The sequence below is a fragment of the Amyelois transitella genome, chromosome 26 (assembly GCF_032362555.1).
Source record: "Amyelois transitella isolate CPQ chromosome 26, ilAmyTran1.1, whole genome shotgun sequence".
In the NCBI taxonomy this organism is placed as follows: Eukaryota; Metazoa; Arthropoda; class Insecta; order Lepidoptera; family Pyralidae; genus Amyelois; species Amyelois transitella.
The window spans coordinates 3,327,631-3,353,072 of record NC_083529.1 but is presented as its reverse complement, the minus strand read 5'-3'; the positions used below and the strand labels follow the sequence as shown (position 1 = coordinate 3,353,072).

The 25,442-nt window shown below is 34.5% G+C and overlaps 1 protein-coding gene across 4 annotated transcripts in view; it reads right to left on the bottom strand.

Moving 5' to 3' along the window:
- The window catches only part of LOC106135268 (uncharacterized), an 83,445-nt gene extending 58,273 nt beyond the window's left edge, over positions 1-25,172 (bottom strand). Inside the window, exon 1 of one of the 4 annotated variants that reach the window (XM_013335516.2) lies at positions 24,943-25,172. The gene's annotated coding sequence lies outside the window, so the exon portion shown is untranslated. Of the gene's footprint in view, positions 1-5,330; positions 5,457-7,937; positions 8,018-24,942 lie in introns of those variants that run through there. The other 3 variants (XM_013335517.2, XM_060951836.1, XM_013335515.2) reach the window with 3 other exon arrangements.
- Positions 25,173-25,442: the final 270 nt, after the last annotated feature.

Here is a 25,442-nt window from a genome sequence, read left to right as displayed (position 1 = left end):
GATTCTTTTTTAGGCGATGGGTTAGCAACCTGTGAATGAATGTGCTGTGTCCAGATGTACTGCCTTCCGCATCTGATCCAGTCATCTAGGCTAAGCCTCTTCAGACGTTGGTCGGGACTTTATTTTTATTATAACGTAGGCAGAATTTTAAGTCACTCAAAAGCAAATTCATTCTATTCAATTTTCTACGCCCTAACCTTATTTCTCCTCACTGTAAGTACTCAACATCATTATTTTCCTAGCGCGCGGACATTAAAATTCAAAACGTGACCGTGATAAAAAATGTCCCTTTAATAAAGTACTTACAAACTGAAAAGTTTCCCGTTATTTTGTTGTGGAGTTCGCGCAAAATTAAACTTCTGAGAATGGACGGTATTTCAATTAATTTTTTACGCGGCAAATGTGTCCGATCGAGTTCTGGAAGTTTCCAAGTTTTCAATGTTGTTTGAGTTACCGTGTAAATTATACGCGCGGTGGTTTTTTTTAAGTTTCGTTACTGTTTGCTGTAACTTCGGTGCATGGAAATTGTAAGCTCCGTGGTTTGACTACGGATATGGTGCAAGAAAGGCTTTGAAATTGATTATATTTATTTCGTCATCTTTTTCCGCTCTTGTCAGTATCTCTGCTGCTAAATTAGTGAAGATCACGAAGTAATAATATCTAGGCTAGCAATCTGTCGCTATATTTAAGCTTGTCTAGCCCGTAAACTAAAACAACGTTGTTGAGTATGTTTCATGTGTAATACAAACCACAAATAGAAAAATCGTTAAAAGTCAAAAAGCAACATTTATCTAATCAAATAACCTGTCGCATAACAAGTCGACATTCATTTTCACTTACCAACTTCGAGTTGACTCGATACGATCGATTTAAAACACCGGATCGGTCGGATCCAATACCGGCTAATGTACAACTGATGCTGAATTCATTACGCCATTCCACGTTCATCGCGTTTATCGAGAATTGGCATTTATGTTCTTGGGCGTTTGATCGCTTTATATCGATTCTGTTTGCGTGTGTATTTTTTTTCTGTTTTATAATGTTACGCAAAATATTATCAAACTAGTGCCATTTACATAAAGCGATGAATAAAGCGCCACTTACAAAAGTATACAGGTTTTTCGCAAATCCCAGCGGTACAAAAGTATACAGGTTTTTCGCAAATCCCAGGGGAATTTTAGTCTTTACCGGGATGAAAGGTGTCCTTCTCCAGACTCTTAATTATAAATACGTAATATTTTATTTTATTAAGAAGGTTAATTCAGGAGATTACCCGTGAAGTGGTAACAAACAAGCAAATTAACCTACTTTTACGCATTCATAATATTAGTTGAGATTTGCTTCACTCTCTCATCTATGCGTGTGTCTTAACTTTTAAATATTTTAGGTGACATAACTTAAACCCATTAGTTATTATAGATGAAAATAAGACTGGATATTCCGAAATATCTACGGAAGCAAAAAAATTATTAATTAAATGTTTTTGATAACACGCAGGTTAGGTTGCGGACTAAAGCCTTATTTCAAATAGTTTTATTTAGATATTTTTTTTTGTTACATTAGAAACCAACACCTCTCTCTCATTCCGTGATCTCTCTCTCTCTGCGTGTTCCTGGTTGCACCCTCCACAGAAGTGTTTCAGAGCCCGGGGTCCGCTTATTAAGTATACTTAAACACATCTAACAGTGAACATATTAAAGGCCTACAAAAACTATTCATTAAATTATTCTAGGTATTAAAAGCGCACGTAATTTTTGAAACCACCACAATTAATTAATAAAAAAATACACTAATCCATTTTCTTTTACGAACCAAACACATAAAACATTTGGACACCATTTTATTTGCCATTATTTAAGGTCAATGAAAATATACTGTTCTGATACTAAGAAGTCAGTATATAAACTTGTGTACGTTCGTCCTAAACAAACTCTCCGATCTCCTAAGGTCACGTCGTAAATACCGGCTAGGGAATCAGGTATGTGAACACAGTAAGTACGTAAAATTTGACTACAACTATAGCACCTTCAGTTATGATCATACATACATATAGTCACATCTATATCCCTTGCGGGGTAGACAGTCTTGATAAGACTGAATGGCCACGTTCAGCTATTTGGCTTAATGATAGAATTGAGATTCTATCATTATAACTATCATTTAACCATCGCCCAAAAAAAGAATCCCAAGTTGTTAAGCTTATCCCTTAGTCGCCTTTTTCGACATCCATGGGAAAGAGATGGAGTGGTACTATTCTTTTTTTGTATTAGTCCCGGGAACCATACACGTTAGTTATGATCAAAAGACAAAAACGCTTAAAACATATAAATATCATATGTTCGTAAAAGGCGACTTGCGTATAAAGGGAAATGCTATTTAAATTGGGATTCTTCACATAGGCCAATTGCTTGCAACTATCTCATTCTCAATACTTTGGCGCCCACTGTGGCGCAGCGATAATACGCTTGTCTGTGACACCGGAGGTCGCAGGTTCGAACCCGGTTAGGTCATGGTGGAAAAAGAACTGGTTCTGATTGGCCTGGGCCTTGGATGTAAATCTATCCAGAATAAGTGTATTAGTGTGTTCCAAATGCATCTCTTACTGCGAAGATGTAATGATGTAAAATTTAACTGTACAAATTGAACACGCTTTGAATTCGAGATGATTGTTTTCTATGTTACACTTGCTGCAAGTTCCAAAATAGAGGTGCTGTCTAAGGTCATAATTTAAAAAAATACCAGCGACCCTGTATGAGTCGCTAAGTATTTTTACTATCATCCGATCTTTAACACGTCCCAAAAATCAGAATACAAAATTTTAAGCAAAAGGTACTACTAAGCAACAGGAACTGACCAACTGGCGCATTTGTACAAGTTACTTGCCCAAACTAAACGCTCCTCGGCCGATATCTGATCCAAGTCACGAGTGCAGTTTCGCACTAAAGCCTCGGGCGGCTTTAAACTTATGTAACTTTAGGTATCACTAATTACTTTATTTAAATTCCAACTGTGTAGTAGTCACTGGCCGTACACTGATCAATATTAGTACCTAAGGATTAATAAGTGTTTCACAAATGTATCTTAGTGCACGTTAATTAGGTTTATTATTCCCGTGAGAATTTCGGGAAATTTTCACTTAGTGCGGAAGTGTTAGTACTTTAGTATAATGATAGTGTAATAAGTATTACAATTTTCAACAAACCATAGAGTTCCTGGTTTTATTGAAATTAAGTTACATCCATTTAAATAACAAACTTGTCTTTAAGATAATATTATTATCTTATTCCACGATAACTATTATCTTACTGAAAGTTAATAATTCTGTCCGTTCCGTTTACATATTAAGGTTTGTTTATATAGGTAGAGTCTAAATGTAGAGAAAGTTAATTGTTCAATCAAAACCATATTTCCTATCCCAAAATACTCAGGATTTTCATTAGAAAATAAATACTTAATAAACAAAATGTCAAATTGGTAAACTACATAATTGATAATCTAAATTTAACGATCACCGTTTTACAATCTTACGACAAGTTCATCAGTCCTCGCGCTCCAAATGCACCAGTTAAGTATGCATAGTAACTGGCACAAGTCACTAACCTAATTCAAACGCTCCCGAAGTTGGTAATACCCTATTCCAGTCAGCGTCGCTCTCAGAAGCTTCAGTTCACTTCAGATACACTAAGTAAAAATCTGAACAGGATAACTAGTTAGAGATTTTGTTAAATAAAAGCTTTTTATTATACGACTCTATGACTTGAGCTCAGCTAACATGACATTGTATTATCAAGAAGATTGACAGGATCATGGTCAGTAGTCACGATTTTAAATAAACAGTTAGTATAAGTAATATTCTTACAATTTTAAGGCATTTGATGAGAAATGGATCCTAGGAACAATTGTTTAATTCTTAACAAATATCTGGTGGATTATTTATGTCAAAATAAAAAAATGAAAAAATTTAATGTAGATGTTTTTTTATTTAATAACTTGTACAAGTGTTTTGTCTCATTCAAACGCTCCTCAAGTAATCCCTACACCAGTCACGGCGCCTATCACTAGCGCCCCCAATCGTTGCAGTCCGGATGCACAGAAGATTTCGATGATGAAGTGTAAAAATGTATTTCTCGTATCTCTATCCACGCCCCGACACGTACAAATTTCAATAAAAAGGAATTGTATTTTTCTTATAGATTAGAATAGCTTAAACATCTTGACGGAGCATGCTGTGAATAATTTTTTTGATTTCTGAACTGTGAGCGTCGGTGGTCGAATTGGTAAGGTGTCCGGTATAATGCGTGATGCGCAAAAAGGCACAGGTTCAAATCCCACCTCAGTTATGTACCGATGACTATTTTCAAAGTTATGTATATTAATTTGAATACTAACCGATGCTCTTAAGGTTAGGGAAAACATCGTGAGGAAACCTGCTCATTCAGGCAACTGGATATGTAACCATGGAGCCAATACGGGTAAGGTTTACCTGCAATGGTTGCAGAGTTCTTAAAAATTTTATCGAATTACGCTTTATATTGCTTTCCGCAAAGATTTTGACAAAAGACGTTGTACCTGTTTTATTTTTAAATAGACCATTATTAATTATTTGCAACAAAGATAATTACAATTACGTACTACAAAGTCTACCATTTTGGAAACACTTGATAAGAAAATAATTTATCATCACAATGATAAGCTACTTGAGATATGAGATTTGGAAGTAAAAGAAAAAAAAAGTTAAGCAGGATTTTTTAGTTAAGTTTAGTTAGACAAATACAAGTTAATACAAGCCACAAAATATGCAATATGAAAACAGCTTCCTAAAGTACCTGTTGCTTAAGAAAAAAGTCTAGACAATTAAACATACGCAATATTAACTTAAGGTACTGTTATCCCCGTTTCAAATGCATTTTCCCGTATTTGCTATCGTTCCAACCGACGCCGATAGCTGGTACAAAATAAATATTTGTTTTGTTATCAAGAGCTCGGCATCCATTAAAGAACCACAAATACTGTCTTTAATTTTCCAGTCTACATATTTACTTATTTATTTATACTCTTACATAAGTTCATACATACATACATACATAAAATCACGCCTTTTTCCCGGAGAAATAGGCAGAGACGTTACGTTGATGACAGATGTACATATATGTATGTAGTACCTATTTAACTTTTCATTTGTTACATTCTAAGTCTAAAATTTTACATAAACACATATACATCACGTCTTTATCCACTACTGTGTTGGCAGAGCCACCACTCACAAGACTCTAACCCGTTTAGCTGTATGACTATTGACATTTAAAGATAATGACAGGTTGGTAGCTCACCGCCTAAAAAATTATAACCCAAAAATGTCATTTTTATGAACCGGTATTACAAAAAATGTGCATAATTCACTCACGATCTCTATACAAAACGAACACTGCAAAATCAAAACTAACGAATACTTAAACAGTCAATTTACCATCAAGCATTTACCTTAATCAGCAAACAGCAAGCGATGATACACCGGAATCCCGAGCGAGATGGCAAGATTTGGATTCGCTGACGCAGAAAAGAGAGGGACTCTTTGTTTTTCGACGGCTAATCTATCTAGATTGATAGAACATTAGATAGGGTATTTGCGCGATCGTAAGTTACGGCCTTATTTGGCAAGTATAATTTATTGTCTTCAATTCAATCCGAAGAGGAAAGGTTAAGCTATAAATTGGGCACAGCTGCGCTTCGAACATAAGCCCCGAATTAGGTAACAAAGGGGGGTGATTTGAGAAAATTTCTATGCTATTTGTTACGTGGAGTATCGTCGGTGTTTTGTTTCGCCTTTTGTTGTGGAGTGGCCTGTTTTTTCTAAAGTGTGACTGGCGGAATGAGCATTAAGATTACGTGTATTGAGACAGAGATAGTCTTATAAACTTGTGATTCCTCTTATATGTGATGGGCTGGCAAATTGGCACTATTTGAATCTCAATTCAATTATAAGGCCAAACAGCTGAACGTAGCCTGTCAGTGTGGTTTCCCGCACTTAAGAATAGAACCACTCCCTATTTTTATTTATTTTTATTAAAAACTACTCGACTGATTTTGTTCTTCATACTAATCGAATTCTATATATACCAACTAATAAAATGATTTTCACAATATTGAAAGTTATGCAGAAGCGGGGATAGGGTGTAAATGAAAAAGTTGGAAGGACAAGGCTTAGACTAGACGAACCTTAAACTACAATCCAGGACACAATTTCTTTCCAATGATTAAATTATATCATATCATATTATATTTGATCAAAGGCATACCTCGGGCTCCTCTCTAGAGAGGTGAGAATGCAACCGGAACTAAAGCCAGGAGGAAATAGATAATATTTGAAACCATCGACCCAAACTGCCCTCAAATTCAAGACTTTCATATCAAAGCAATCTTTATATATCTCAACACATTCCAATTCAATCTATTCAGCGGCTCGAGTAGCATCCATTATTTTTCAGCTGTTAGACGCTGTCAGCCTCGCACAATGTTATCTCCCTGGCACCGTTCCATTGAAACACTTCACGTACTACTCTATTAAGGTCCGATTTACTAACAGAATGTGTCGCTTTTAGTTTTAACCGATAGGAAAAAGAGAGGTGATACATGTTTGACCTACTTCTATTTGCTTTAATAGACTTTTGATAGCAAATTGTGTTTATTTGTTACCATTTTATGATATAGCCACGTGATGAATCTTCAGTAATTTCGATGGAAAAATCGATTCAATTAAAACATAACACAGTTTTCACTGCTAGATGCTGTTAGGTAAGCTAATATCCATCCATCTTTCTAATAATATGAAAGAAGAAAGTGATTGATTGACTCCATGACTAACATATCAACACAACCCAAACCGCTGAGGCAAGAGATTTGATTATAGGTACAGGTTCCTTATGTGTAGATGCGCTAAAAGGGGATCTCCCCAAATTCCCGCGGGAACGGAAACAAACGGAATAATTGTTTTACGCTGGCTACCTTCCTGGAATTGACATAAGGTCTTTTAAAATTAAAAGATTTTACAATACACTTTTTACGGAGAAGTTTTTTTATAAGTCACGTTTTCACTCAGAGAAGATTTCTCTCGTATCCAAGAAATTTGCAGACTTCACGTCTCGTAAGTAAACAATTTACCTTCAAACTTATCGTTTACCTTTATGCAAATGGCGTCCATAAATTACACAAAACGTTCCTTGCGAATTTATTGGCTGACCCTTTGCAAATAGACTGTGAGAATGCAATATACCCGCCCGTCACTAGTCTAAAATGGGACGATCTTAGAAACATTTCGTTTGACAAGTCGGCCTTGATCAAGAAATGACCATGGGCCTTATATCACAATATCCAGCTATTTCCGGTCAGGTCAAGATAAACAATAATTAAAGTTTACTCATAACCTTCCTGGTAATTTTCTCTATTAAGCTGAACCCTGTGTGGATAGTGGTTTTAGGCATTAAGTCGCTTGAATGTGCAGGTTTTATGAACTTTCGTCTTCGAAGCCCGGTATTTGGTAATGCTGAATATTTAACAACTATACTGTCGACTCTCTTGACATACGAGTACATTATGATCAAGCCAATTTCCACCTACAGCCAAGTCGTAAATTTAGGTATCCTAGTCTTGAACTTGCCACATTACATAACGTCCCCGATTTGTCATTCATCCTTTCAATAATTATAACCAAACCATCTAAGCATCTTCGCTTTTATAAATACAAACACTTAACATCTTTATCCCTTACAGGGTAGACAGAACAAGCAGACTGGTAAAGACTGAAAGGTCACGTTCAGCTGTATGGCTTTTCTTCTATTCCTGTCACTGTATATTCTTTCACGTCACAACATTATCACGCTGTTCCACGTCACTCAATTTTACACCGACCCTGTCGACCTTTCCCCAACTCCATTACTTACGTATAACTAACCACACAACACCTTAACAATAAACAGGAAAATGTAACATCACTTAACAACAATGATGTGTAGAAAAAAACACCTATAACAATGGAATCGTCCAAATCTCCGAAGCCATTACGAAATCAAAGGGGCGATATCGATACAAAACAATAAAAGTATAGAAATAAACCGCAGTCATCGTCCTGGAGAGGAGTCCAAAGTACGACTAAGACTATGATCCTGAATTGGGTAAATGAGATTTTTACACGAAGCGATACCGATTAGTCTTTGCAGAGGTCTGTCTACTATAGTTTAATAAATTAAACTTTCTTACATAGTATAAATATTAGTTCATCTGCTCTAAGTGTACCCACACTTCACACACATGGCACGTTCTGCACATAGATAACCTAAACTTAGAAATGCGAATAATTAAATGTCTTCACCCAATAGACTTAATAAGGTATCACACTCATCAGTTGCGACGTCACATTTACCAGACCATTTCTATTGTAATTCTCCAGGCAATAAGTCCCAGTTACAACCCCACCCTTCTGGGAGTAGCCGAGGGTGTGACCACATTGAGACCAGACCACTTCTATATTATTATATTTTTCGAACTATATAGTCATTAATCATTTTTAACATCGATATTGTAAACCAGATATAACCGGTTATAACCGGCGACGGTTAGATATAACTCAGTCAATCAGCGAAAACTCGGCGCGCATTTATCAGATCCTCGATAAATTTCAGCCGCAAATCTTAGTCCAAGGGTAGTCATCCTTTTTAGTCATATACTAATATAGCTCTGGAATTTAAGAAATGGAAACTATTCTTAAAACGTCACAAACATGTGTATGGTTTTTTATAGTAGAGAGAAGGAAATAGAAGATTATAAGCGCGTCAACGGTAAAGGCGTCCAGATTTTAATCATGGTGGCTTTTCTCTGAATAATGTATATGAGTCTGAGTGATAGCGAAAGCTTTTGCGGTGAGGAAAATGTCGTAAGGAAACCTTCAGGTTCAGGTTAGATTTCCCTGTAAAGGTTGCAGACAGGAGACGCTTCGTAAAAAAAATGACTTACTAATCCAGGTTCGTTATTACGGTCGCCCTTAGGAACAAAACGTCACAAACTATATAATATTTCGGATCAAAATCAACACAAGGGGACTGACCCAAAACCTTTACTGCCGGTCATAGGAAGCTGAAATTATCATATAAGTTTTTACGGGAACATAAAATAATCAAATTTACCCGAAAAAGAAAAAAAATATTTGCAAATGCAAGCTCTTAGACTATCCGAAGGCGTTCATTTACCGAAACCGGTTAATGGAAAAATCAAATGAAACGGAACAAACGTCTGTTGATACAGGGAACGAGGGAGAAAAGGGATTTGTGTTGGGCAAAATTAACCTTTTGTCTTCCAAGCGATTGTAAAGGCGATGAGCGTTTTATGGGATTAATCGGCAAAAGGAAGTTTTCATACATAAAATCACGCTTTTCCAAGAGGAGTTGGGAGAAAGTACATCTTTCGCCTTGCAAAGATCTCTGCATACTTCTTTCACTTCATCCAGATAACTCTCTTCATGCAAGCTCGGCGGTTTCGGGTACTTTTGATCTTCTTGAAAAAGACGGTTGACAATTTAATTTATTTTTCTTTTCGGTTAAGGTTTTTGAAAGAGGGCCCTGGGTCTGCCTAAGACCATGATTCAAGAATGAATGATCAGGTATTTACCAAGTATATTGCTCACAATACATGACACAAAATTATCTGTAGCCCAATTGTCAGGTTTTAAACTAATAGTAGTACCAACAGTACTATCTATCAACCTTTGGGTCATATTAAACGCGCACTTAGGTGAAAACAAAACGGTAAAAAAAAAATTGTGTTCATAAGTAAGAATTTTATAAATAAACTAGCTGTCCCGGTAAACGTTGTTTTGCCATATACTTAAATAATTTTTAAGTAAATTCTTGTTAAAAAAATGTTAAGGATGAACAACCCTTATCACTAAGGGGTATGAAAAATAGATGTTGGCCGATACTCAGACCTACTCAATATGCTCACAAAATTTCATGAGATACGGTTAAGCCGTTTCGGAAGACGTACGGGAACGAACATTTGACACGATAATTTAATATTTAAGAAGATTTCAGCTCATTAATTTCATGAAAAAGTCCTAATCGCACTTGACCTTTATTTTTTAAATACCTACCTACTTGCTCAATTTCAACATCTTCAAATATTTGTTCGCTCCAGTGTTACTGCAGGCGATTTTCCTCACGTAAACGTTATTTACCTTACTATTTTAAATCCCCGTGGAATTTTCGGAGCGCTAGTAAAAACAAACATATTCCTTTTTTGGCCGTGTTGTACGCCTTCTCGTGGGAAAAATAAATGAAACTATTTCCATGGGATGGTTTTTTGAACAAAAGTATAAGATGTGTAGTAGACAGTAAATAATTTCACAATAAATTAATTTTATTATTACCTAGTACAATGACTGATATTTTCGCTTATCAATAAGTAATGACTCCGCCAACTACTTAGTCGCTTCGATTTTCAAAATATGTTATTAGCTATATAATCAAACAATTATTATTTGAATCCAGCCAGTTCTCCCGGGGGTACCAATTTCTTTCAGACAGCCAGTCGAATGGATAATGGAAAAAAAAGATACATGTTAGTTTCAAGTTACATATCCAATCTATAAGGTCGTAATATGATTGGAGTTACTATTAACCACACAAAATACATTTCAAGAGATGTTTTTCTTACAATATTGGCGAATTAGCGTTGCCATGGCAACGTATTTGGGAAATTGGTGAGTGAAAAGGGTTGGACTAATTCAATTATTTGGAATATCCGCCCGCCGAATTAGATTTGACGAAGTAACCAAATATTTGTTCATATTTTGGAAAAATACACTAAAAATGGTTGGTGTCAGAGAGGCAAAAATTAACAATTTTTTTTTCATTTTATTTAAAATTTCATACTCATTTTTAGGAGATCTCTAAAAATGTAATCGGAAAAAGCGGTTATAGAAAATACTTTTCATTCATGTCGAGGGGTAGACAGAGGCTACATCTTTCCACACCCGGAATTTTGGCGTGGAATTCTGCAACGCCATGTGCCTAATTTAATGGCGAACCGATGCTCTTACGATGAGACCATAATCTTTAACCATGTTTCAAAATAGATTAAAAGTCCTATAGGTATAGGTTGCAGTACCTAGTTGCAGCAGTTTAAGGGTTAAGCCCTACGAAAACACCTGAACAAATCATACAAAAAAAATATATGTACCTCGCTCTCTATAGTGTATGAAATTAGCATTTGTGATGAAATATCATTCCTTTCGTGTGGTGAAACTAACTTTACAAACTGATTAGAGAATAGAATGTCACATTTTTCGTGGAATTTCACTTTCTAATGAATTTAAAATTTTCCATCCTAGTTCACATTGTGCCGTAATTTTGTAACATTACCAAATGTAAAAAAAATTGCAATATTATTATTATTAGTGACTTAAATTTATGAAATGATACCTATTATAATATTATAAAGTTTTATTAAAGAGTTTATTTGTTTATTTGTTTGAGCGCACTAATCTCAGGAACTACTGGTTCGAATTGAAAAATAATTTTTGGGTTGAATACACCATTTTTCGAGGAAGGCTTTAGGCCACGCACGCTGCAACTATAAGGAGCAAAAAAATAATGGAAAATGTGAAAAAACGGGGAAATTTATTCATCCTTGAGGGCTTCACTGATTCCCAGAATAACTATTCCACGCGGACGAAGTTCCGGGCACAGCTAGTAGTTAAATAAAACGGAATACAATAATTATAGATAGCGTATGTGTGCAATTTTCATAATATTGATTTTTATGTATTTTGTATATTGTAATTCCCGACACAACGTGTATTGTTATATGGAATAAATTAATTGAATTGAAATGGAAACATATTTACATTGACTATTTATTCTGAATTTGGTACATTTGTTTATTTTTGTACTAGTATCAATATCACATCACTAACTTTTTGTTTATCGTATTATTTTTGACGGCGAGTGTTATAACGTCTATTTTATACATTTTCAAATATTTCTACATCATAAAATCGTGAATGATTATTTTATTACATACATATGGTCACGTCTATATCCCTTGCGGGGTAGACAGAGCCAACAGGTTTGAAAAGACTGAATGGCCACGTTCAGCTATTTAGCTTAATGATAGAATTGAGATTCAAATAGTGACAGGTTACTAGCCCATCGCCTAACTAAGAATCCCAAGTTTGTAAGCCTATCCCTTAGTCACCTTTTACGGCATCCATGTGAAAGAGATGGAGTAGTCCTATTCTTTTTTGTATTGGTGCCGGGAACCACACGGCTTTTCTATTACTCGCCTTTTATTATTAGTTCTGTCTACCCTGCAGGGCATAAAGACGTTATTAGATATATTAATGTATGTATGTATATCGTATACGTATAACTTAATAGTTTAAAGGACTGCAGCTGTTGCTAAGACGAATCTCGAATTGTAGCGGCTTACAACGGGCTTAGCCAACTATGGTTTCGGTGTCTGAGCTTATCACAATTTACTCTTAAGATGAGAGAAACTATCGTGAAGAAATCTATATATTTTCAGGCGATTGATAGTAGTATTTAGAGTTTTTTATCATTCTCTGGTGTATTGAGTGCCAAAGTAAAAACATCGTGAAGAAATCTACACATTTTCAGACAACAGATTTTTTTATTATACATACATACAAACATTTGGCCACGTTTATATCGCTTTTGGAGTAGACAGAGCCAACAGTCTTGAAATGACTGATAGGCCACGTTCAGCTTAATGATTTGAATTGAAATTCAAATAGTGACAGGTTGCTAGTTCATCGCCTAAAAAAAGAATCCCAAATTTGTAAGCCTATCCCTTAGTAGCCTCTTATGACATCCATAGGAAAGGGATGGAGTGGTCCTATTCCTTTTTGTATTGGTGACGGGAACCACACGGCAGCCGGGAACCACACGGCACATTATTGTTTAATTATGATGTATATAATTAAGTTTGTGCGGTAGACGAGAGTAGCTTCGTAATTACGTGAGTTACCTATTTCAGTATTGCAATTTCTGGGCTTCTGAATAAGGAATATCGCAAAATGTACATGCAATAATGAATTAATTTTGCTATTAAGTGACTATTTTCAGTAAAAAAAGGGTGTTAATTTCGAATAATCAGTCCTCTTTCAATTCTCTTAAAATTTCAGGTAGCTTTTGCACCCGCCTTTGCTTGGGTATATAAATTTGTTTATCGTAAATACAAATAACGTGAAAGTTCAGTAACTTTGGATTACTAGTACAAAACATGAAGAGGTTAGAAACCACTAAGATACAAACTCATTTTTCCCATTAAAACGTTTTATATTAAGTCGAGATTATAGGATAATATCCAGTATTACACAATAGTTCCAAGGATTGCAGATGTTGCGACTATTCTCAAATTGTGCCGGCTTTTAACCAGCTTAGCGCATTATGATGTTCTGTGCTATTAAGTTTTACATTAGAAATATATAATTTTATTTTTGAAACACCGACGTATTTTTTTATACGTCGGTTTTTCAGCAACGGTTAAGAAAAACGTGAACCAGTTAAGACTCAAACACATAAAGTTCAAATTCAATCAGTGTTAAATTTTCAATATCGGAAAATGTTATCACAAAGTGATTTAATTTAGAAAATTCATTTTAGATTTCAGATAGGTCGCAGTTTTTGCATTTTTAAACATGACGCTTAACTGGTACTATATTTTTTAATTCAATAAAAGTAAATTGGTAAAGGAAGTGGTTTGTGGTATAGGAAGACCATAGAAAATCAAGTAAGTAGTTAAAATGCAAGGGTAGTATTTAAATTATTATTACAAATAACTAAAATATTAATTTTATTTTAGTTATTTGTATTGATTCACTAGATATCAGTCAATTAGTCTTTCCGTCGTCTAGCAATTGTCCGGTCTTTGACATGCTCACTTTTAAATCCATTGGCTCACCTATAAACTCATCTTTCGAAGCCGGGATTAATTAATTTATATACTGACAAATCACACTGATAACAGATTATTAAAAAAAAATATATAAAATCGAATTATCCATTATTTAAAGTCTGCTAAACATACATAATAATTACAATCATGATGGCAAATTAATGTGTAGTGTAAAATTATACGTAGCTGATGCTACGGCTCGTAGCGAATTCGTAGCGCGGAATGCTACGAAGCTACGACCGAGCGAATTGGGAGTAAGTACACTCCAACTTTTGTGTAAATCCACACTAATTATGTGAAATAACTTTCTCATCATAACGTGTGTAATGTGTGTTCAGTTGAGTTTTCTGTTGGTTTTTGATAGAGGGCTAAAGACAAATATAAATGATACCAATGTGAGACTAGATTACGCCTCGGATCCGCGCGATATTTTTCAATAGATGGAACCTAGTCTGGTAGTCAAGTATAACATTGTATTCTTTGCCAATGCCCGCGCAGATTCTAAAATTTAGTCAAGGGAATAGTTTTTAAACTTAGGTTTTTCTTTAAGGCGATGGGCTAGTGACCTGTCACTATAATTTAATCTGAATTCCATCATTGAGCGTCCAACTTAATCTTACGACTCTGTCTACCGTATTTGAGATAAAGGCATCTTTTTAAATATGTATTTTAGGTTTTTTCAAGACATCAGAAAAGACGAGAAAATGTCAAGAAACAAAGAATAAATATTTTTTTATCAGATGACGAGTTTAAAGATTCTCAAGGGTGCGTAAGCTCATCTTTATTATGAAGATATTAAAAGAATGTGCCAATCTCGAATTATTGAAAACCATTTATTTGGCACTCTGTCAATCAATCATATCCTACTGCATTGTAGTATGGGGTAGTGCAGCGGCTACTTACCTAATAAAACTGGAGCGTGCACAGAGAGCTGTACTGAAAGTTATGTTTCGAAAGCCATATCGTCACGCTACAACCCTTCTATATGAAGAGGCCGAGGTACTAAGCGTTCGAAAACTATTCATTCTAAGGTTAGCTCTGAATAAACACAAATTAGTTTTGAAACTACCAAACTATCAAGATATGCTTAGGAAACGAATATTCATGGTTAACTTGCCGTGTGTGAATACTAAGTTTGCCCATCGGTTTAGCCCGTTCATTTCGAACTTTGTATATAACAAAATAGCGCGTCTTACGAACATCAGAAGCTCGAGCATTTTTAAATGTAAGCACCAAATTAAATCGCTCCTAATTAAATGGGATTATATTGATACTGAACAGTTTTTACAAATTCCAGTCTAATTTACTGTCAGATCCTGCGAAGCATCTTCACTTGTAATTTATATATTTGTTTTCTTTTTTCACCTTTTTTCCTTTAAACAAACGATATCTATGTAATTTAGAAGTTTGATTAATGTCTTGTATAGCATGTAACTATTAACTCCTGTAAACTTATTGTCGGCTACTTTTAACGTTATATATATGTTCTATAACATTGGTTACCATAGGACAGGCATGTTGCCTAGTGTGGGACCAATAGCAAACCTAAATGTTAATAAATAAATTTCAAATTACAAAAAAAAAAAATTTCAAAAAATTATTTCAAAAATCATAGACAAAATAAAAAAGCCACAAATCATTTTAACTGCACATTCGTACTCGATAGCCAACATATCCTTTTCTAACTACCGATTAAGCGATGGAATTAATTACACCCGTATCAAAATAAAGTGCTGTTCCCAGTTCACGGATCTTTTTCCCGGCCGTCCGTTCCGGAATTCCGTACGGCATTAGCATAGTAACGAGAACTATCGGAAATACGGCAGTCGAATTTCGTGAACCTTAATTGTGGTGGGGTAATACATGCCGTGCGGTTACCGGAATGCAATATGTAACTTAAACCCTACCAAATTTCATCCCGCTGATATATTTTATGTCTTTGAAAAGACTGGAACAATGTCGTGTGCAAATAAAAAAAAAAACGTATGCAAAATTTTTGTCATGGAGAATATAAAATTATTCTATCGCCATTTCAATCAAAATGACTTGATAACCAAATTATTCAAATCGGATGTTCTCATTTCTCTTTTATGATTTACGTATAAATAACCGGAAGGAAAACTCCTACGTCCTCCTACGGGAACAGCATTCTTAAGGTCATGTTCCATGGCTTTGACTGACAAGTTACGCTATAAACATACATCTTTTCTCATATTACATTTGCGTGTTCGTAGTAGCGTTCTCAATCACTACATATTGAGGTCCGAGGTCTGATCTCCCATGTTGTTATGTCCCTTTAGAACACCTATAGTAGACGATAGACCGATTTTGCTACATTATAAATGAATGACGCGTTGTGAAGAGATTTGGAAATATTTGTTTGTTTGTAAATACTTTATTGTATAAAATTTTGTCGTAAATACTATATATTATTATATAAAACAGAAATTTTTAAGATCTTTTATTTCCACACATAAAATCTTTTTCCCGAAAGGGTAGACAGAGACTATATCTTTCCACTTGCCACAATCCCTACATCTTTCACTTCATCCAGTTTCATAACTCTCTTCATATAATGTTGCTGGTTCGGGAACTCTTGACTTGAACTTTATTGCATTCATTTAACAGAATATTTTGGAATGGTATCTTTACGTACAGCATAATATGATTACACTATGCAGAATTATTAACCACATACAATTTCACACTAAGCGAAGCGTGGTACGCTATGGAGTGCCGCCCTTAAACCTCAAAAATATTGCAGGAAGGATAATGCTACAAATTTACATATAACTCATTTCTATGTAATTTTTCTTAAGCAGATGGCTCGTTCACATGGGAAGCGTATGAAAAATTGAGCTCACAATAAGTTTAAAGGATAAGCTGGGAACAATATGAATGCTAAGAAAAGTATTTCATCGCTTAATAAGTTGAAACATTATTATTGAATTTCTCATGGGAAGTTTCGTTATTAAAACGTGTGTCTGTAAATTTAATATATTAAATGTATGTATGTTGGTACTAGCTCATCTTCAGAAAACTAAGACGGATTTTGATGAAACTATTTTACTGTGTTATAATTAGGCGGGAAACATAAATCTTATCTAGGAAACTTTTAGCAAGTACTTAGTGAGGAACCACTAAATTAATAGAAACATTTTTGCTAAGAATAGGAAATCATTTGGTTTCTTAGCAAAAATGGTTCAGTCTGATTAGTAGTTTCTTTTGACCAAAATTAAATAAGACATTAGCCTATCCCTTAGTCGCCTTTTACGACATCCATGGGAAAGAGATGGAGTGGTCCTATTTTTTTTTATTGGTGTCAGGTACCATACGGCACATACATATGTATGTTTAATAATATAACATTAATATGATGATTTCATACTTGCTTTCTCAAAATAAAATCAGCAGTGTATGAATCACGTTTTTCATCGTAGAGCTTACTAAGCTTCATCACAAGAAAAAGCTTGTACGTGTTGCGAAAGTTGACGAAAACCTCGCTTTTTGCAAGAGGCCTGAGGTTTCGTAACTAGCGACCCATCCCGGCTTCGCACGGGTAGCATTGATAGATATAAACCTTCCCAGAAAACTATCTTTTCAACATTTCAAACAGGAACAAAATACATCAACTGTTTTACTAGATTAGCGAATACATTCAGAAGGAGTTAATAAGGAGACTGTATAATATGCAGTGATGATTAGAATAGTTTTCAATTTAGCCAGCACCTGTGTAGATTATAAAAGGAAATCAAAGGAAAGGCTAATAAACTTAGGGTCCTTCTTTAAGGCAATGGACTAGCAACCTGTCACTTTTGAATCTCAATTCCATCATCATTTTCTATCATAAGGCCATACAGTTGAGCGATGTTGTTAAATGGCGTGTTCTCTTTTTTTAGTGTTTACGTTCCGGAATCTTAACTACATAAGGAATTTCGATGCAAAATTTAGTACTTAATGACTTAAGCTTCTTTACCACTTTAGTGGACCTGTCCTATTTCACTAAACTTAGAACTACAAACCTGTATAATATTATTTATATTATCTGTTAATAATATTAGAAACGGGTATCCCATTATGTAATTATATCATTATACTATTTTTATTTATAAAAACTAGCCTTTTCTCGGAGAGCGCCATTTGACCCAGAAACGGGCGTTTACGGCAGACTTGAAAATAAATAGGGAGAAAAGAAATTATTACTGTGAAACTTTATTACGAGTCATTATTAATTTTAATGCTCCTTCGCTGGCATTTCTTTATGAAATGGTTACGTTTTTAAGAAGTGCATTTTTTACCCCGATTTGACGACCACGTTACGTTTATGTTAGTTATTATTTATAGTTTTTCTTTCTTATGTTGGGAAATCTGCACAAGGTTTTCCTCGTGATGAGAAGTAGAACTAATCCGTCGCTTTGAACATAGACCCCGCGATCACTGTTTTTGTTTTCGGAAAACTGACAATGTTTCACTGAATTGGCGGCCATTTTGTCTTGTCCTTTGGTATCCAGTTTGAAATGCCGATTTCGTAGCCACACAAATCTAAAAATTTTATTGACAGATCCTACTTGCCTTTAAATTTTATCACAATCGGACCAACGGTTCGAAAGTTACCGCGTCACAAACATACATAAAAAAATCCCCATGTTGATGGTAGATAATGACCAAATGTCATCTTCTCATGCAAATTAATAGGTTTAGGTTATTCTTGACCTGACCTTTCACCAGAACGCCGCTGATTTCATTAAGGTATGTACTTTGGATAGACCTTTCCGTTCCAATCATACTGCTGTCATGTTTTTATAGCACAAATCCCTAATTCATCTTCATATTGATCGTCTAAAAATAAATATATTTTGATGAGTTCTTAAACTTTTTTGCCTATGAAAGTTATTTTAGTCTGTCAGATCTGAGAAACAGAGTAAAGTACGTGAATTTCACAGTATTTCTTCTACGCACGCCTTCGAGCGCGTTCGTATGGAAATATAAACACTCATATTTTCAGTTCGTTAAATGCGTACGTGCATATATTTTGTAGCATGTAATCTTAATTTTTGCGAGGCCTTTTAGCTTGACATTCACTACAATTTGTCGATTTTAGTCTAGGCTTCAAACATCTTTTAATGTAAGAATTTTTACGGAAGAAATTAATCTCTGGTATGAGGATGCGACACTATAGACCCATTGCACAACTGTTATTATCCATTTTAAGATTTTCAGTATAAAGGTGCGGTTTATGAAGTTTTCTAGTCAACCTTTTAACAAAGAAAATATATATATTTTTTTTCATTTATTGTAACTTTACCTAATCATTGTGATACCAGGAATCCTTCAAAAACGTACACAAATCGATGGCGGGCGAAGGCACTCGTAACACCTTCGTGACTGCATCATAATCCATATTTTTCCCAACAAATATTTGTCCCGAACTACCGGCTCCAATATCGGTGTAGACATATTTCACGTTGAGCAAACGGAATGAAATTTTACATCGGTGTGCGAACCTTGCCGGGAAATGCAATTTCTCAAAGAAACTATTCTAATGTCGACTAAGAGAAGGGAATAATGTTTCTTTTCTGATATCAGATGAAAATTGTTATTGAAATAGTATCTCTCTTGCCGAAAAAATCTTCCCTCGTGTACCTCGTTTCACTCGCCACGATCCCTGCATACTTTTTTTGCGTAATCCACATTCATAACTCTCTTCACACCAGCTCATCCGTTTGGGGTAATACTGACCTGACCTAATAAATAAAATAATTACATTAAAAGTTTTTAAGAATGGGTGCATCGGGTTGGTTACTCTTTTACGCAAAATCTTCTAACAATTCATAAAACTTTGCAAAATTTAAATAACTGAAGAGATAATGGTAAATAACTGACGTAGAATTTGTTTAAATTTTAATTTATTCATAATTAAGTTAATGTTTTAACAAAATGAAGTAAGTAGGTTAATCTTTAATATTTACACCATCACAATTTTCGAATCGATTACATAAAAATTGCTTGTCTTGTAACATTTTTCTCTATCAAAATTCATTTTATTCATAAAAATATCAAGCAACCTTGCATATTTATGAGGGAACTATCAAGAACTACCTGAAACTGAACTGAGATTTTCAAAATCGATTTATTATTCATGCACTAAAGTTAGTGAGCTTAGAATAAGTTGTATGAAGAAGTCTTCATACAACTTATTCTAAGCTCCAAAGGTAGCATTCAAAATTCAATGCACTTATTTTATTTTTACTTTTGACTACTTGTTCTACTTATATCTTTTACGTGGATGTTGTAAAAGGTGACTAAGTGAATAATAGATGCATTCTTATAATGCAAGTTTGCTGGTCGGATAGAGAAAAAAAAAACAGTGCCAGCTACTTCTCTTCGTGCAGATTGTAAAAGGCAATCAAGGGAAAGGCTAATTTACTTGGGATTCTTCTTTTTAGCAGATAGAAGAGCTATGTAGCTACCTGTTACTATCTGAATCTTAGCAATTGAGCAGAGTGTGGCTTTAGAGTATTTTCTAGAACTGTTATCTCTGCCTACCCTGTTAAGGAATTATTCGCCCACGGCCCCTCCGCGTTAAAAGTACTCTGTCCTTTTACATACGTCACACTTTAAGTATAAAAAATGTCACAGAGATGTGTTCAGTGGTTTTAACGAGAAAGATGGACTAACATATGTATTATCAGTTTTATTATATTTGTATAGTATATTTGTACTAGTCGGCAAGTTAACAACTCAGTAACAAATCCTTTTAAGTAAGCAGTACCGACGTGTGTTTGTTTATGAAATTTCTCACAGAAACAATATTTTCCACGAGAAATGTTCCAGGAAGCATATTTAGTTTTGATTACTTTCGGGAATCCCTTTTGGGTATAAATTCTCAACTTTTGTAGCCCTATTTCAGTGGTACACTCAAAAATGTTTGTTTAATTAGAATGAGGTTTATTCGATACGGTCGTTAAACTATGACAGAGTACGTCCGTGTAAAACGAAATTCCCTCATTAATTTCTTATTTCGGGATTATTATTTAATTTCTTAGTGCACCTCTTAATTCCTCCTAGACAGACCACTTTAGAGAGGAACCCAGGGTGCGCATTTTGATTATGATCTACTATGGGATAGATCAGGTTTTTACACGAAGCAAGCCCGTCTGAAATCCGCAATCTTTGCAGGAGACCCTAAGCCATATTGAGCCGTGGTAAAAGCTGCAAAAGATGAAGCTGCCTTTTCCCTTAGTCGCTTCTTTTACGAAATCCATGGAAAAGTGATCGAGTGGTCATATCCTAAAAGTGCCATGACCCAATAAATAATTTTCAACGACAATCTCAATTTCTCGACAAGATCATAAAAAATTGACCAATTTGTGTACCCTCGCTTTGATAGAAGGAAACATTACTTCAGCACGATAACCATTATTCTCTGCCGGTCAGACCACAATAGAAGTGGGATTTATAGAGTTTTTCCTTTAATTTAATACCTCCATCGTAAGCTCCGAACAGTATCATTCATTGGTACATGCGTCAGCAACTTTACGGGATAAATTGGGCTTCTTTTTTCTTTGTCGAATATTTTTGTGGATTACGGATATTTTGGACCAATGGAAATAGAGTGCAAATAGATTTCACACGATAGGCTTGTAACCGATCGTGTCCATGAATCTCAATCTATCATTAAATCGTCTAGCGAAACGTTGCTTCGAGGTTTTTAACTATTTTCTCTGTCTAGCAAATAAGGGATAATGTCTGCTTTCAGAAGCACGGAAATATTTTCGCACCATGAAAGTATTTTCCGCAAAAGATTTTAAAAAGCTTCGAAGAAATTTAAATATACATATGTGTACATACATACATACATAAACTCACGCCTCTTTCCCGGAGGGGTAGGCAGAGACTACCTCTTTCCACTTGCCACGATCCCTGCATACTTCCTTTGCTTCATCCACATTCATAACTCTCATACATATGTATATTTATAAATTTTATTCAGGAGTGATGAAGTCAGTCAGGAGAAGTGACTTCCATCGAAATACTTCGAAGAGATGTACCAGGTTAGATAATGGTGATATTCTCTTGAACGAATGTAAGAAGGTATCCTCGATATTTTACCTTACTGTAAAAGTTGTACAAGTAAATGAGAAAAAAATAAGTAATATTTATAAACATAATTGAAAAAAATTATAATAAAGAGCACCTACAAATGTAGATAACATAAGCAATATCAATTTATGAAATGAACCCTGTGCCTCTCACGAGCCACTTTAACCACTCTGCCAATGAATTTTTACTACAGCCAATATAGGTCAAAGAGGCAATATTTAGTGAGTTATTAATACAAACAGCCCTCCCAGTAAATACTTCTATATAAGCACACCGTCATACAAAAACGGCAAAAGCATCCTAAACAAATACTACGTAGCCAGCCTTCTGGCAGAAATTCTATCGTATAAAGCGTTTTATTTATTACTGAATCCCTTGTATGTATAGGCGTGGAACAATGAGAATATAGAAGTTAAGTTTGTTTAGAGAAATTAACAGAATAATTTGAAAGATTGGCTATTGCCCTGCAAAGCTTTTTTTCGTATAAATTGTTTGTATTTCACAAAATGCGGATTGCAGTAAAGTGGATAAAAATAATAATTCCATCCTTTCAATCCATTTATTCGTACTTTTAAAGTTAATGATCATTTTAATCTGTTTTACATTTAGATACATAAAACTGTTTGTTTTCCTAAAAAATTAATACTTATACTATGTTTTATATGTTTTCACGTGGTTATATTAAGGCATACATCATCACATCACATTTGGTTTTAAATACAGATATAATATAAAGGTAGGTAATTTGGCAGTAGACAAAAATATTTGCTTGTAACGAAACTCTGATAATGAACTTTTTATTGATTTGATGACTTATGACAAAAGAAACAACACACACACATTATATTTTACATACTTTACCTACAGAATTGTATCAATAGAGGTACTACACTACTGACGTACGTACGCACACGTGTAATAAATAGTTAGGTCTTTAACTAGCAGCTTAACGTTTGCACAATCACTATTTTACGATAACAAGGCTCTTGAGTCACTGTATGTGGGTTCGATTTCTATGCGAGCTAAATATTTGATCGGGAAAGATGTTTATTGTTTGAGATGTGGAACAATTAGATCGGAGATATCTCATCGGGTTTGTATAGGACACGACTCTTCATATGCTATTGAGGAACTGGTGTATTGAAGCCAATATTCATAACTCCAAGTACTTTCGGATATATCAAATATTCTAGATAAGTATCACGTCTTTATTGACTAAGAGCCTTGAAAAGACAATAGTCTTGAAAAGACTGAAACACGATCAGCTATATGATTTAATGATAGAATTGAGATTCAGAGAGTTGCAGATCGTCTAAAAAAGAATCGCCAACAATTTCCTTGATTTTAACAAGAAACTACAAGGTACAGAGGTAAGAAAAAAAAATCACTGAGAGGTAAGAAGAAGGATTAGCAAATAAAATGATGTAGGCGTGAAGGTGAAGTTAATCTACAAAAGATTATTTTCATCCTCAATGATTTTCCTTTGTATTCTGGTTGACTGGAAGAAATCCCAATTGGGATAAGTCCGCTATTGTACATATTTTTCTAAATCCAATAACCGTTTTGTAATTTGTTATATTTATTTTTATGTTCAATAAAGAGTTAACAAACACACAATCAAATTATTCGTTAATAACATGTTTCAAACTGAGAGCCCAATCTTTAAAAAATAAATGTGTCGATAGTCTCAGCGAAATATTTTTTGTATAATTACTGTGGTAGGTATAAACCACCTAAAGAATAAAGACTATTCCATTGCGACGCTATCGACTCTATAAAGACACACTATTGGTACATACATTTTTTATATAGACTCTTGTCTAAGTTCACTGAATCAAACCCGATTAAAAAAGTAAAGCTATAGTTAAAAAAAAAGATAAAAACGTCTATAGCAAAATTTTAAACGACATGGATTATTATTAACACGTCACTCGTTAAAGGGTTTTATGAAGCATTAAAATAAAATCTAAAAAAAAAACGCCGTGCGGGGCCCTTCGCGGCCCATTACCCACGACCAATGTGTGTGATTAAGTGCTTCGATTCAATTGCCATAACAGGGTTATTACTTTGAAAAAAAAAAGCATGTGTTTATTATTTTATCTTTGAAGAGAAGTTAAAAAAAAACAATTTATGTAGAATTTTTTTACAGAAATGTTTAATAAAAAATAGCTTGCTACATTTGTGTGCAGTGAGCAAGTACTTTGATATTTTATTCATTTATTTAAACTTTAATGCACCTTAAATAATGTACACTTGCTGGACTTAATTACATGCTCTACCAGTCGAACCTTAAGACCAAACTGAAACTGTACCTAATTAATCTTGTTCATTATTGTATTTATATATTTTGTCAAGTCAAATAATTTATTAGGTACAATACAAGTGCAGTGATATACGCGTATGCTGCCAATGTATTAAATGTATAAATAAAAATATCTGTCCTTATATAAACATAATTGAATTGAGCTTGCATGAAGAGAGTTATGAATGAAACGAAAGTCGGTATGCAGAGATCGGGGCAAGTGGAAAGATGAACTCGGTGTCTGCCTACCTCTCCGGGAAGAGGCGTGATTTTATGTATGTACGTGTGTGACATTATTAACCTAATAAAAATTTCTGTTTTAATGGGTTCGTCACTATTTTTTTCAATTATTTTTATTGTAAATAAATCGTACTCAGTAGCGTAAATTTTTAACATTCTCGTTCCTATTTTTTAAAATATTATACATATTACTCATAATTTATAAGAAGAATATATTATTTATTTTAAGTGTATGGTATTAAAACACTTTTAATATTTTAACTCATTTTAGAAGTGCCTTTAAAAACATTTGTAACTCTATTTAAAATATTACCAATAAAATATAAGCTTACCGTATCAAAAAGTCACTTTAATTCACCTGACAGACGCACAATAATTGTATTTCTTTTTTTATTCACAACACTCAGATCAAAGGCGAATTAACATTACAGTTACAACCAACGATTAATCCATACTGGTTATCTTCCAAAACGATTTCTATGCAAATCGTCTACCCGACTTACTACACACAGCTATCCCGAAAATCCAATTAATAAGGGAATCACGTATATGTCAATTATCGAATCCGTTTTTCCCGGGCGACGGAACGTCCTGCCGCGCCGGAGTATCGCGAGAGACTAAATCTGAACTGGTACACTGTCAAAGCAGTTTGTAGAAGTCCGCTTTTGTCTTTGCATTGAGGTTGTTGAACAGTTGCACTTTTCTCGCCGAATGTATTTTTCCATTTTCAAACGTTTTCTTTTTTTTCGCCTGTATTTTTGGGTTAAAAACAGGAATATAAGATTTACACTAAATTCGTAATAGGTAATCGTTCTTCATCTTTCTCGAGAAG